The sequence below is a fragment of the Pseudoliparis swirei genome, chromosome 12 (genome assembly GCF_029220125.1).
Source record: "Pseudoliparis swirei isolate HS2019 ecotype Mariana Trench chromosome 12, NWPU_hadal_v1, whole genome shotgun sequence".
Taxonomy (NCBI): domain Eukaryota; kingdom Metazoa; phylum Chordata; class Actinopteri; order Perciformes; family Liparidae; genus Pseudoliparis; species Pseudoliparis swirei.
In genome coordinates this window covers 461382-478067 of record NC_079399.1, presented here as the reverse complement: position 1 = coordinate 478067, position 16686 = coordinate 461382, and the positions used below count along the sequence as shown (strand labels likewise).

At 51.0% G+C, this 16686-nt stretch overlaps 1 pseudogene; it reads right to left on the bottom strand.

The window, feature by feature from the left end:
• Window positions 1-2363: 2363 nt before the first annotated feature.
• Window positions 2364-16473, bottom strand: LOC130202970 (ankyrin repeat and SOCS box protein 2-like; annotated as a pseudogene).
• Window positions 16474-16686: the final 213 nt, after the last annotated feature.

Here is a 16686-nt window from a genome sequence, read left to right as displayed (position 1 = left end):
CAGCCCCACAAGTAGCACTGTAAAGGATATGTACTTTGCTTGGCTTGTCCCTTAACTTTGTGTGCAAATAGATTATGTGTAAGGTGGAAAAACACTGAATGAGAGTTGAATACTTCGGCAGGGCGCTCTGGCGCCTGAGCTGATCTAAAGAAAGATAACAGTGACACCTAAGGAATTTTGATGTAACCCCCCTTCTGCACTGCACTCATCCAAGAAGATGACTAGAGAAAGAGCTCATTGTATTCATTGCTTAGAAAGAGCAATCACAGTCCTTACCTCACCAGGAAGATAGATAAGAAAGGGTCCAGATGGGGCCATTATTCTCCTTTTTAGACACTTTAGGCCCTCACTGTCCCTCCTCACTGACCCCCCCTTCACCGATCCCCCTCACACGCTCACACACTCACACGTGGGAAGAAGCCCCCCCGGTGTGTGGACGACCTTCGGAGAAGATCCAGGCCTCATCCCTGAAGAGATAAGGCCCGAAGGGAGTCTTCTTACAAGAGAGGGACTATTAAATCAACTATCTCCCCTTCTCTCACCTCTTTTCATAAACATGTGCACTCATTGGCAGACCACAAGAACCAATGAAGGAGCAACAACGGCGGAAGCAGAGAAACAAGGGCCAATGAGAAAACCCCACCCCTTATCTCCTGGCCAATCAGATCTGGTCCGTTCGGTTATTTAAAATGGCCGAACACTCCGAACCGGCATCCTTGCTCCAGCCCTGAAGCCATTGGTAACAGGTTTGGATTTGGGTCCATGCGCATGATTGTCTATTTGTATCTTGATTTTGAATAAACGCTTTATAGATTTAAAGTAAAAGTCTGTTGCTATTTCTTCCAGTGAGTACTATCCAGGTGGTGTGTGCTGTCCTAACTCCAACAGCACCTCCTCGCCCAGCCCCACAAGGAGCACCTCCTCGCCCAGCCTCACAAGGAGCACCTCCTTGCCCAGCCCCACAAGGAGCACCTCCTCGCCCAGCCCAACAAGGAGCACCTCCTCGCCCAGCCTCACAAGGAGCACCTCCTCGCCCAGCCCCAGAAACACTCAGACAAGTCTTAAAGGCTTCAAGGAGTCCGCTGGCCGCTGTGTGTGAGCTGCGTGGCTCAGACTAGAGGTTCAGAAGCAGTAGAGCATCCAGGGCATTCTAAAGACATCATATACTGCTCGCTGGTGGCCTACCTGGCAGTAGTTTATTTAAACTATATGTGTACACATTAAAGCTACTGTTTATAGTAAGAGTAAATGTGTTCTGATGGAGAGAGGAGCTGTTCTACATGTGTCATCATTGTGCACATGTTCAAATCTGTCGAACATGTCATTCATATTTGTGACTGTTTTGAAACTAATTTCACTCCATAGTGAAACCACGGTTGGTTGAAGCCCCTTTGAAAGAGTAGAACCAGAGCATTGTGTCTGAATCATAAAGTCTATAACCCCCTAGCTGTTGGTTCCACACATCATGAGCAGTGTCCTGGTCAACATCCTGGTTCCTTTGACCAGCCACACTTCTTAGACGTTCCATATACTAAGTCACTTTCAAACAAAGAGTTAAATGGGGGACATTAGGATAGTTAACAACTCTGGGGATCCCAAACCACTGGGTAGCGGGTGTGTCGGCGCTCTCACAGAGGTCGGCACGACACCATGCCCAGCAGCTCTCTGGTCCTCCCCGCGATGCCCTGCGGCTGCTTCGTGACCCGTGTTGGGAAGGAGGAGCAGGAGGAGGGTTGGAGGGTCCTTCATGGGCCAGGGTAACACTCTCTCCATGGGGATTAGCATTCCGATACAACGTCTGAGCATGTGAAGCTATAGGTGCTACTGGAGTGAACTGCCTTCATATGTCAGGACCACTTGTGTTGTGTCTGCTGTGAGCGCTGACCTCCGACCTCCTGAAGGTCTGCAAGTGTCTCCCTTGATCTCTGTGAGCATCGTGGCTTCAGCTGTCGCTGGGCTAGTGATGAAGAACACTTAGCGTCATGGGTTAGGGTCAGGGTTAGGGACAGGGTTAGGGTCAAGGTTAGGGACAGGGTTAGGGTCAAGGTTAGGGTCAAGGTTAGGGACAGGGTTAGGGTCAAGGTTAAGGTTAGGGTCAAGGTTAGAGGTTAGGGTTCTTCTGCTACAGTCTACAACACAACAACAGTCACACACAACACTTCTAAAGTCTATGACATCATAAAAACATCACTGTGTGAATATTGTTCCAAACTATCATTGAACTTATTCAGCACTTGTGTAATAGAGTAGAAACACGACAATAATAAACTACAAAATAGCAACAGTACAAATTATGTGAAACTTTATTCATCAGAATAAAACATCAGATGAACACAAAATTATAAAACGACTAATTAAGTGGAAAAAATAATATCTCAGAAAGCTTCCACTACTTTCACAGATTGTTTAACTTCTAAACATTTCTGTAAAAACTGCAGATATAAAATGTGTTGCCAGTTTACAATAAAAAACAAATATGTTTTAAATGACATCCGTTATAGAGCGAGCTGGAAACACAAATGTGACTTCTACAGCAGAGAAACATGAAAACAAAGATTCTGCAGGAACTTCATTTCAACCAGCGAACCATCAGGAGAACCACAGACCACCAGGAACCTGTTCAAGAGAACCACAGACCACCAGGAACCTGTTCAAGAGAACCACAGACCACCAGAGACAAGACTCCATGTTGCTGCAGCCCAAGTAATACTAATCAATCACATCCTTACCTCCCGTTAGTGACCCAGATGAAGTGTAAACGTCTCCTGTCCTTTCAGAAGTCCTCCACAGGTCCTTCCTTGTGCTGCAGGAAGCGGATCAGACCACCAGGCAGCGGCAACGCCTTCGACCGCCGGCGTCCGACCAGATGCAAAACCTGCAGCTGGCAGAGCTGCAGTAGTGGGCGGGGGGGGGGGCTGAGAAACCACAAACTGGTGACACCACTGGTGACTGAGACACACTGGTGACACCACTGGTGACTCCAAGACACACTGGTGACACCACTGGTGACTCCAAGACACACTGGTGACACCACTGGTGACTGAGACACACTGGTGACACCACTGGTGACTGAGACACACTGGTGACACCACTGGTGACTCCAAGACACACTGGTGACACCACTGGTGACTGAGACACACTGGTGACACCACTGGTGACTCCAAGACACACTGGTGACACCACTGGTGACTCCAAGACACACTGGTGACACCACTGGTGACTGAGACACACTGGTGACACCACTGGTGACTCCAAGACACACTGGTGACACCACTGGTGACTATGAGACACACTGGTGACATCACTGGTGACTGAGACACACTGGTGACTCCAAGACAAACTGGTGACACCACTGGTGACTATGAGACACACTGGTGACATCACTGGTGACTGAGACACACTGGTGATACCACTGGTGACTGAGACACACTGGTGACACCACTGGTGACTGAGACACACTGGTGACACCACTGGTGACTGAGACACACTGGTGATAACACTGGTGACTATGAGACACACTGGTGACACCACTGGTGACTCCAAGACACACTGGTGACACCACTGGTGACTATGAGACACAGTGGTGACATCACTGGTGACTATGAGACACACTGGTGACATCACTGGTGACTATGAGACACACTGGTGACATCACTGGTGACTATGAGACATACTGGTGACACCACTGGTGACTGTGAGACACACTGGTGACATCACTGGTGACACCACTGGTGACTACAAGACAAACTGGTGACATCACTGGTGACTATGAGACACACTGGTGACACCACTGGTGACTGAGACACACTGGTGATACCACTGGTGACTATGAGACACACTGGTGACACCACTGGTGACTCCAAGACACACTGGTGACACCACTGGTGACTACAAGACACACTGGTGACATCACTGGTGACTATGAGACACACTGGTGACACCACTGGTGACTGAGACACACTGGTGATACCACTGGTGACTATGAGACACACTGGTGACACCACTGGTGACTCCGAGACACACTGGTGACACCACTGGTGAATATGAGACACACTGGTGACACCACTGGTGACTATGAGACACACTGGTGACATCACTGGTGACTGAGACACACTGGTGACACCACTGGTGACTGAGACACACTGGTGACGTCACTGGTGACTGAGACACACTGGTGACACCACTGGTGACTGAGACACACTGGTGACACCACTGGTGACTGAGACACACTGGTGATACCACTGGTGACTATGAGACACACTGGTGACACCACTGGTGACTATGAGACACACTGGTGACACCACTGGTGACTATGAGACACACTGGTGACACCACTGGTGACTATGAAAATTAATAAATTCAGGAAGCGCTGTGCCAACGGCTGCTTGTTTCAGTAGTGGCGTTTTGCTTTTATTTTATTGTCTTTTTTTGCACTTTTCCTCTCTTTTTCTTTTTCTTTTCTTTCACGTTTGTCTTAGTTACGGTCGGACACTGGACCATAACTACTTTTTTCGATAATTCTACTGTGGCTTTTGTTCACTTTGTCGTGAGTATCGGTGAGCCACAGCAAAACAATGACGGGGACCGTCGTCTACTCGCGTGCTCAGTTGATCGCGCTGTGCAGGCCGAAGCTTCTGCCTGGAGACAGACCTGTGATCCCGCTGAAGCTACGGAGAAGGGCTCATGTTGCAGATCGGGTGTCAAGCGGAGGGCTAAAACGAGGAGATACAAACCCTCGGTACCGTCGATCATAACGGGAACGGAGGTCTTTGGCGAATAAGACGGATGAGCTCGGCGCTGGTAATGACCGAGAGGATCTTCCGTGAGAGCAGTCTCTTGTGCTTCACTGAGACGTGGCTGCACGGACTATCCGGATCACAGCGCCTTTGCCCGGCTTCAGGACTGTTCGGGCTGACAGAGACGCTACACAGAGCGGTAAGATGAGGGGGGGCGGGATCGCTGTTTATGTGAATGAACGGTGGTGCCATCCGGACCATGTGTGCGTGAAGGAGCGCTTCTGTAGCCCGAACATTGAACTGTTGGCCGTGGGGATGCGCCCGTACTATTTGCCGAGAGAGTTCACGTCCGCCATTGTGGTTGTCGTGTACGTGCCGCCATCAGCTGACGCTGAGGAAGCTGTGGACACCATCCACTCCACTGTGTCTGCTCTGCTGAATCATCAGCCTGGAGCATTCATGGCTATCACTGGTGACTTTAACCACACCACACTGGATAAAGCTCTGCCAACCTTCCATCAATACATAGACTGCCCAACAAGGAACAATAACACTCTGGACTTGCTGTATGCTAATACTAAGGACGCATACAGCGCCACTGCCCTTCCCCCCCTCGGCAGGTCTGATCATGACCTGGTCCGGCTGACACCCAGGTATGTTCCTCTGGTGAAGAGGCTGCCGGTGACCACCAGGACTGTGAGGAGGTGGTCTCTGGAGGCTAACGACGCTCTACAGGACTGCTTTGAGTCAACGGACTGGGATGTGCTGTGTGGACCGCACGGGGAGGACATCAACAGTATGACCGACTGCATCACGGAATACATCAAGTTCTGTGAACACACCACCATCCCATCACGGACTGTGCGCTGCTTCCCAACAACAAGCCCTGGATCACCAGGGACCTGAAGGCGCTTAACATGAAGAAAGCTGCTTTCAGGTCTGGAGACAGGATGAGCTGAGGAAAGCCCAGCGCAACCTTAAGGTGAAGCTCAGGAGGGCAAGGACTCCTACAGGAGGAAGCTGGAGGTCAAACTCCAGCTGGACAACACAAGGGTGGTGAGGTCTGGCAGGATGCAGGTAACTGGCTTCAAGGTGGGGGAGACAGCCAGGGGCTCCTGGAGAGGCCAACGAGCTGAACTGTTTTTTCAATAGGTTCAGTTCACAGCCCCCCCCGTCTCCTCCACACATCACACCTCCCAAACACCTCCTCCCTCTGTCCCCCTGCTGAGCTGCACATCCACCGAGCCCTCAATAACAATGGGCTCCTCCACCTCCCCTCTCTCTGTGACGACTGACCAGGTGAGAAGACAGCTGGAGAAACTACACCAGCGCAGAGCTGAAGGTCCTGATGGCATCAGCCCCAGGGTCCTAAAGACCTGCGCCACCCAGCTGTCTGGTGTCCTGCAGCGCCTCTTCAACCTCAGCCTGAGGCTGGGGAAGTCCCGTGCTGTGGAAGACGTCGTGCCTGGTCCCTGTCCCAAAGAAGTCAGCACCATCTGGCCTCAACGACTACCGACCGTCGCCCTCACCTCCCATGTGATGAAGGTGCTGGAGAGGCTGGTCTTGGCCCACCTCCGGCCGCAGGTGAAATCATCGTTGGACCCTCTGCAATTTGCTTACCAGCCTCATGTGGGAGTGGACGACGCCATCATCTACCTGCTGCAACGAGCTCAGTCGCACCTGGATGGAACCGGTGTCTCTGTGAGAGTCACTTTCTTTGACTTCTCCAGTGCATTTAACACCATCCAGCCACTGCTGCTGAGTGAGAAGCTGCGGGAGGCCGGTGTGGACGCGTCCACCATCTCCTAGATCACTGACTACCTCACAGGCAGACCACAGTTTGTCAGAATGGGCCGTGTGCTGTCTGGAACGGTGGTCAGTGATGTTGGAGCCCACAGGGAACTGTTCTGTCTCCCTTCCTCTTCACCCTGTACACCAGTGACTTCCAGTACAACACGGAGTCATGCCATCTGCAGAAGTACTCTGATGATTCTGCAGTGGTCGGGTGTATTAGGGATGGACGGGAGGTGGAGTACAGGGCAGTGGTGAGTGACTTTGTAAAGTGGGCCGATGAGAACCACCTGCGGCTGAACGTGGCCAAGACCAGAGAGATGGTGGTGGACTTCAGGAGGAAGGCGACAGCTCCTACACCTCTGAGTGTCCTGGGAGTGGACATGGTGGAGGAGTACAAGTACCTGGGCGTCTCCATCGACAGCCGACTGAACTGGAAGGCCAACATCAACGCTGTGTACAAGAAGGGGATGAGTCGACTCTTTTCCTGAGGAAGCTTGATCCTTCAACGTGTGCAGCAAGATGCTGGAGTTATTCTACCAGTCGGTTGTGGCCAGTGTGCTGCACTTTGCCATTGTCTGCTGGGGGAGCAGCATCGGAGCCGGTGACACCAGCCGTCTTAACAAACTGGTTAGGAAGGCTGGCTCCATCATCGGCTGCCAGCTGGAGCACCTGGAACAGGTGGTGGAGAGGAGGACGTTGAAGAAACTGGTGTCCATATTGGACAACCCGGACCACCCTCTCCACCACCTCCTACAGGGACAGAGGAGTACTTTCTCCAGACGTCTCCTCACGCTCCGCTGCCACAAGGAGAGATACAGGAGAACATTCCTGCCGACGGCTATGAGGCTCTACAACAGTTCACCTCTTGCCAGATCACCCTAACCCTTCTTATATTTTGTGTTTTGTTTTTTTATTCTTGTGTGTTGCTGCTACTGACTCGACAAATTTCCCCTAGGGGATTAATAAAGTATATATCTATCTATCTATCTATCTATCTATGAGACACAGTGGTGACATCACTGGTGACTATGAGACACACTGGTGACATCACTGGTGACTATGAGACACACTGGTGACATCACTGGTGACTATGAGACATACTGGTGACACCACTGGTGACTGTGAGACACACTGGTGACACCACTGGTGACTACAAGACAAACTGGTGACATCACTGGTGACTACAAGACAAACTGGTGACATCACTGGTGACTATGAGACACACTGGTGACACCACTGGTGACTATGAGACACACTGGTGACATCACTGGTGACTGTGAGACACACTGGTGACACCACTGGTGACTGAGACACACCGGTGACATCACTGGTGACTATGAGACAAACTGGTGACACCACTGGTGACTGTGAGACACACTGGTGACATCACTGGTGACTGTGACACACTGGTGACATCACTGGTGACTGAGACACACTGGTGACACCACTGGTGACTCCAAGACAAACTGGTGACACCACTGGTGACTGAGACACACTGGTGACACCACTGGTGACTATGAGACACACTGGTGACATCACTGGTGACACCACTGGTGACTACAAGACAAACTGGTGACATCACTGGTGACTACAAGACAAACTGGTGACATCACTGGTGACTACAAGACAAACTGGTGACATCACTGGTGACTATGAGACACACTGGTGACACCACTGGTGACTATGAGACACACTGGTGACATCACTGGTGACTATGAGACACACTGGTGACACCACTGGTGACTATGAGACACACTGGTGACACCACTGGTGACTGAGACACACTGGTGATACCACTGGTGACTATGAAACACACTGGTGACACCACTGGTGACTATGAGACACACTGGTGACATCACTGGTGACTGTGATACACACTGGTGACACCACTGGTGACTACAAGACAAACTGGTGACATCACTGGTGACTACAAGACAAACTGGTGACACCACTGGTGACTGTGAGACACACTGGTGACACCACTGGTGACTATGAGACACACTGGTGACATCACTGGTGACTATGAGACACACTGGTGACACCACTGGTGACTATGAGACACACTGGTGACACCACTGGTGACTATGAGACACACTGGTGACACCACTGGTGACTATGAGACACACTGGTGACGTCACTGGTGACTATGAGACACACTGGTGACACCACTGGTGACTGTGAGACACACTGGTGACACCACTGGTGACTGTGAGACACACTGGTGACACCACTGGTGACTATGAGACACACTGGTGACATCACTGGTGACTGTGAGACACACTGGTGACACCACTGGTGACTGAGACACACCGGTAACATCACTGGTGACTATGAGACAAACTGGTGACATCACTGGTGACTACAAGACAAACTGGTGACATCACTGGTGACTATGAGACATACTGGTGACACCACTGGTGACTATGAGACACACTGGTGACACCACTGGTGACTATGAGACAAACTGGTGACATCACTGGTGACTGTGACACACTGGTGACACCACTGGTGACTCCAAGACAAACTGGTGACACCACTGGTGACTGAGACACACTGGTGACACCACTGGTGACTGAGACACACTGGTGACACCACTGGTGACTACAAGACAAACTGGTGACACCACTGGTGACTATGAGACACACTGGTGACATCACTGGTGACTATGAGACACACTGGTGACATCACTGGTGACTTTGAGACACACTGGTGACACCACTGGTGACTATGAGACACACTGGTGAAATCACTGGTGACTATGAGACACACTGGTGACACCACTGGTGACTATGAGACACACTGGTGACACCACTGGTGACTGAGACACACTGGTGATACCACTGGTGACTATGAAACACACTGGTGACACCACTGGTGACTATGAGACACACTGGTGACATCACTGGTGACTATGAGACACACTGGTGACACCACTGGTGACTATGAGACACACTGGTGACACCACTGGTGACTGAGACACACTGGTGACACCACTGGTGACTGTGAGACACACTGGTGACATCACTGGTGACACCACTGGTGACTACAAGACAAACTGGTGACATCACTGGTGACTATGAGACACACTGGTGACACCACTGGTGACTATGAGACACACTGGTGACACCACTGCTGACTGTGAGACACACTGGTGACACCACTGGTTACTACAAGACAAACTGGTGACATCACTGGTGACTGAGATACACTGGTGACACCACTGGTGACTGCAAGACAAACTGGTGACACCACTGGTGACTGAGACACACTGGTGACACCACTGGTGACTACAAGACAAACTGGTGACACCACTGGTGACTACGAGACACACTGGTGACACCACTGGTGACTATGAGACACACTGGTGACACCACTGGTGACTGAGACACACTGGTGATACCACTGGTGACTATGAGACACACTGGTGACACCACTGGTGACTGTGAGACACACTGGTGACACCACTGGTGACTATGAGACACACTGGTGACACCACTGGTGACTGTGAGACACACTGGTGACACCACTGGTGACTGTGAGACACACTGGTGACACCACTGGTGACTATGAGACACACTGGTGACACCACTGGTGACTATGAGACACACTGGTGACACCACTGGTGACTGTGAGACACACTGGTGATACCACTGGTGACTATGAGACACACTGGTGACACCACTGGTGACTATGAGACATACTGGTGACACCACTGGTGACTATGAGACACACTGGTGACATCACTGGTGACTGAGACACACTGGTGATACCACTGGTGACTATGAGACACACTGGTGACACCACTGGTGACTATGAGACACACTGGTGACACCACTGGTGACTGAGACACACCGGTGATACCACTGGTGACTATGAGACACACTGGTGACACCACTGGTGACTGTGAGACACACTGGTGACACCACTGGTGACTATGAGACACACTGGTGACACCACTGGTGACTGTGAGACACACTGGTGACACCACTGGTGACTGTGAGACACACTGGTGACACCACTGGTGACTGTGAGACACACTGGTGACACCACTGGTGACTGTGAGACACACTGGTGACACCACTGGTGACTGTGAGACACACTGGTGACACCACTGGTGACTATGACACACTGGTGACACCACTGGTGACTGTGAGACACACTGGTGACACCACTGGTGACTATGAGACACACTGGTGACACCACTGGTGACTGTGAGACACACTGGTGACACCACTGGTGACTATGAGACACACTGGTGATACCACTGGTGACTATGAAACACACTGGTGACATCACTGGTGACTGAGACACACTGGTGATACCACTGGTGACTATGAGACACACTGGTGACACCACTGGTGACTATGAGACACACTGGTGACACCACTGTTGACTGAGACACACCGGTGATACCACTGGTGACTATGAGACACACCGGTGACACCACTGGTGACTGTGAGACACACTGGTGACACCACTGGTGACTATGAGACACACTGGTGACACCACTGGTGACTGTGAGACACACTGGTGACACCACTGGTGACTATGACACACTGGTGACACCACTGGTGACTGTGAGACACACTGGTGACACCACTGGTGACTGTGAGACACACTGGTGACACCACTGGTGACTATGACACACTGGTGACACCACTGGTGACTGTGAGACACACTGGTGACACCACTGGTGACTGTGAGACACACTGGTGACACCACTGGTGACTGTGAGACACACTGGTGACACCACTGGTGACTATGACACACTGGTGACACCACTGGTGACTGTGAGACACACTGGTGACACCACTGGTGACTATGAGACACACTGGTGACATCACTGGTGACTATGAGACACACTGGTGACACCACTGGTGACTATGAGACACACTGGTGATATCACTGGTGACTATGAGACACACTGGTGACATCACTGGTGACTATGAGACACACTGGTGACACCACTGGTGACTATGAGACACACTGGTGATATCACTGGTGACTATGAGACACACTGGTGACACCACTGGTGACTATGAGACACACTGGTGACATCACTGGTGACTATGAGACACACTGGTGACACCACTGGTGACTATGAGACACACTGGTGATATCACTGGTGACTATGAGACACACTGGTGACACCACTGGTGACTATGAGACACACTGGTGACATCACTGGTGACTATGAGACACACTGGTGACACCACTGGTGACTATGAGACACACTGGTGACATCACTGGTGACTATGAGACACACTGGTGACACCACTGGTGACTATGAGACACACTGGTGACATCACTGGTGACTATGAGACACACTGGTGACACCACTGGTGACTATGAGACACACTGGTGACATCACTGGTGACTATGAGACACACTGGTGACATCACTGGTGACTATGAGACACACTGGTGACACCACTGGTGACTGTGAGACAAACACCATAACCCTTTTGTCTAACATGTTGTTGTTGTTGTTGTTGTTTACTTGCTCTTGGCTCACCGGCTCGGTCCTTGATGGCGCTCCAGCCGGGGTAGCTGTTCAGGTGCTCCATCATTCTGGAGCAGAGCGTCACATGACCAACGTAGTCCAACAGGACGTCAATGATAGGTCCCGCCCACCGGCAGATACTCAGTCGACCGCCGAGCCGCCGGCGCTCATCTTTTCACATTTTGCATCCCCGTAAATACAATTCAAACGTTGTTGACTTTTTCTTGAACTTTGTTTGTCGTTCTATATTTAAATGTTTGAAGCGCGTGGCTCACCTGAACGCCGCCCTGCAGCCGGGGGACTCGGTCCGTCCGGTGCAGGTCCCCCTCTGACCCGAGGGTTCTGATTGGTGCATGGGGATGGAGGCGTTGATGTCCGCTCCGTGTTCCACCAGCACGGTGATGTCTGGACGCAGCCCTGTCTCGCCGCCACCAACAGCGGCCCGAATGCGTCCGGGTCCGGGTCGGCTCCGGCCTCCAGCAGCAGCTGCGCCGCATGGACGTCGTTGTTGACCACGGAGAAGTAGAGCGGCGTGCTGCGCCGGTCCCGGTACAGCCGCCGGCGCTCCTCTGACAGCTCGGATCAGGACCTCCAGGACGTCCACGTGGTTACGCTCGGCCGCCAGGTGGAGCGGGCTGCTGCCGGTCTGCCGGACTCTGGTCTCCCCGGTTACCGAGATCAGCTTGGAGACGATGCTGGACACAGGAGACATTCCAGGAATTAGACGGGACCCGGAGCCATCCCAAACCGACCGGCAGGAGCCCATATGGGCTGCTTGAGGGGCTCATCACTCATATGATGCGATTCTATTGTTTGCATACATAGTGTATGTTGTATTTATTGGATTGCTTGATGTATGTCTAAATGTATTAACTATTTATCTGAAGCCTTAATATGACTTTAGGAAATGAAGCCCAGAGAGACTTTAAGTCCTGGACTGATGCACAGCAACAGGTCCGCAACGCTCCATCCAGACAGGACCGGCACCAGCAGGGTCCAAACCCACAGGGGATGGACAGGAGGAGCACCACAGGGACAGGAAGGGACGCAGAGGACACCAGACACTTCAAAATAAAACAGGAAACTCACAGGATGGGACAGTCTAGATATGTTGTTATGATCTGAAACCTAAATACAAATTTTTGAAAATGTAATTTTCCAATTTTCTGTTTTCCAACTGTTTTCCAAATGTTCAAGTGTTCAAATGTTCAAGTGTTTAAATGTTCAAGTGTTCAAGTGTTTAACCCTCCTGTTAGGGTGTTTTTCACTGTCAAACATATAAGAAATATCAACTTTTTTAGATATTTAACGGGCTATTTAGGTATGAACAAACAAACATAAAGTACCTCACACTTAAACTTGGAAAACAATATTAATTCTAATAATTTTCTGGAGGTTTTAATTGATGCTTCAAATTGACCCCGAGAGTAAAATATGTCAGTAAATATAAAGGTAACAGGAGGGTTAAATGTTCAAGTGTTCAAGTGTTCAAGTGTTCAAGTGTTCCCTGCTAAGCCACCAGAGGGCAACAGCTGGAGCTGACCCCACCGCGGTGGAGGAGTCTGCTACATGTCACTTCCTCTTTGCCTACATGTCACTTCCTCTCTGCCTACATGTCACTTCCTCTCTGCCTACATGTCACTTCCTCTCTGCCTACATGTCACTTCCTCTCTGCATACATGTCACTTCCTCTTTGCGTACATGTCACTTCCTCTTTGCCTACATGTCACTTCCTCTCTGCCTACATGTCACTTCCTCTTTGCCTACATGTCACTTCCTCTCTGCCTACATGTCATTTCCTCTCTGCCTAGATGTCACTTCCTCTTTGCCTACATGTCACTTCCTCTCTGCCTACATGTCACTTCCTCTCTGCCTACATGTCACTTCCTCTCTGCATACATGTCACTTCCTCTTTGCGTACATGTCACTTCCTCTTTGCCTACATGTCACTTCCTCTCTGCCTACATGTCACTTCCTCTTTGCCTACATGTCACTTCCTCTTTGCCTACATGTCACTTCCTCTCTGCCTACATGTCACTTCCTCTCTGCCTACATGTCACTTCCTCTTTGCCTACATGTCACTTCCTCTCTGCCTACATGTCACTTCCTCTCTGCCTACAAGTCACTTCCTCTCTGAGCAGCCACATGGAGCGGCAACAACCCGCTCGGTCCACATTGGTTGGCGTCAGTGTTCTGTTAGAGGAGGCGCTCCACAATGTCTTCATGTCCATTTTTAGCAGCTTCATCCAGAGCTGTAGCTCCATCAGCAGCCTGAGCATCAATGTCTGCACCTGTAGGCACACAGGGAAGGGTTCAGGGGTCAGGGGTCAGAGGTCAGAAGGAAAGGAGTGTCCTCGTCCCGTGTTGATTTGTTTCCCTCGGAGTCCTGACAGGAGTCAGAAGCTGGCCGTGCCTCTGGCTTCCTGCCAGGTGGAATTGAATTGAACTGAAATGCAACTAAACTGAACTTCACCCCAAAAAGCTAACGACCACAATATCCTTAAGAGGAAGTCTGTCTATGAGCGCCCTCTGGTGGTTGATCACATGCTTCCTGTGTTCGTTATGCTCCACACTACCGGCTTCAGCCAGCAGGGGAACAACCGGAGGCGTACCGTGTCGGAGGAGCAGGCGCAGCGCTCTGAGCCGCGGTGAACAGTGGGGCGATGCCGGCTCCGGCCCGGAGCAGCAGTCAATCACCTCCTCGTGGTCTCGGCTCGTGGCCTCGTGCAGCGCGGTGAAGCCCTGAGACCGCGAGCGTTCACCGCCGCGCCCGAGCTCAACAACACGGCCGCCCCGCTCACAGGCTGCAGGGAGAACACCGGAGTTAGGACATGCACACGACCGCCGAGCCCAGAGCAGATCCTCTGGGTTCTGCTGGGTTCACATGGACTCTGGAGACCTAGCTCTCTGATTGGCTGACTACATGTGGACTCCTCCCACATGGTGGAGGTCCACAGGGAACCGCTGAGGCTCTACATGTGTGTTCATGTCTTGGGCTTCAGCATCAGTTGAAGGCAAAAACATCAAATACAGAGGACTCAGCTCAAATACTTGTGTTTGCTACGAGGACTCGATACAGGAAGCTCCGTCAGCGAAGCTCCGTCAGTGACGCTCCGTCAGCGACGCTCCGTCAGTGAAGCCGGGTGGGGGACTGGACGTGTTCATGTCCAGTTCCTGTAAGACTCAGCTGTGTAGAGAGGAGTCTCTTTGTCACAGTTGGGGATGTTGGGGTCCGCTCCCTTTTGGCCAGCAGCACCTGAACGCACCGCAGCTGGTCTCTGCTGGCGGCCAGCAGCAGGGGCGTGTCCCCGCGCGGCATCCTCTGGTCGGCCGCCGCCGGCTCAGCTGCCACGGGCAGGAGGGAGGGAGAAAGTGACAGGATTACTTAGTAAAGAATACAATAATAAACTGTAAAGAATATTATATATATATACAAATACATATAATTATTCAGCACTGGGGGAAGTGCTCTGTGGCTGACGGCAGCAGGAAGGGAGGACGCTGGTTCCTCTCCTTCACAAGAGGAAGAGGAGAAAACCCTAAACACATCAAACATGATGACCTGCAACTTCCTGAAGGTAAACTCGGACAGCGGAAGTCATTTGACCCTGAACACGGTGTCTTGACCTCCACCTGAAGAACATCTCAAGGACTCTTTGATTCATCTACTAACATTTAGACTATCAGAGGAGACTCCGCCCCCTCATGGAGACTGAAGACGTTCCTCTTGATGGTCTGATAGTGAGACCTGAACCAGGTTCACCTGGTATAGGGTTACATATATATATATACAGTGGCGTGCCGTGGGCCTGGGCCTTCAGTGAGGTCCTACACAGTCGCACCTGTATTAATCCACCTCTCATTACATCATTATGACGCCATGGCTCTAGACACGATACAGGTAGACAGAGACGCAGGAGAACCAGGCGTTACGTCACCTTGAAATTGACATTTCTCTTCAGAGAATTGCAGGGGAAGAGTCCAATACAGTACAGTTCAACTAATAGGCAAGAACATAACCGAGTGCAACAGAGTTATATTAATATTCTTCTTCTATCCATTTCTGGTCCACAAACTTTGAGCTTTAAGTCCAACTTTTTTTTACAGTGTGTTGACTAAACAGCGCCTTGTCACCAGAGCAGCTTCACCAGGATGATGAAGATGAAAGTTCCTGTTTACCCAAACACATGACACAATTAATGAGTCTTTTCAATATGTCCCTCTTGTTCTTCACCTGTTCATTGTGCAGCTCCGTTGCCCTGCACGCTTGTTCGTTGATCTGTAGATCCGCTCCGTGTCCCCAAAAGTTTTCAAAGCACCGATGCTTGTAGGTGCCGAGCCGTACTTTGGTGTCTCGTTGCTGCCTTGGTTAGACAATTCAAGTTTCAAAGCCAGTGTGGCTCCCAACACCAAATGGATCACTTGCAACAGGCATTCCCATCAGTCCGGTGTGAGCTTCTCGGAGCCTGAGCCGTTGGTAGCGCTCCTAGTTGGAACTTTGAAAGTGGCGAACGAACCCCTTCCCCGCCTGTGACGGGCTTTGTAGTGTCGGCGTCGGTCTTAAAGTTAGTTGAGAATGGCCTTATAATTATATCCTCGACCAAATCGATATCTTCTCCTCCTTCCGCCATTGTGGGTTGAACAAACAGCTTAG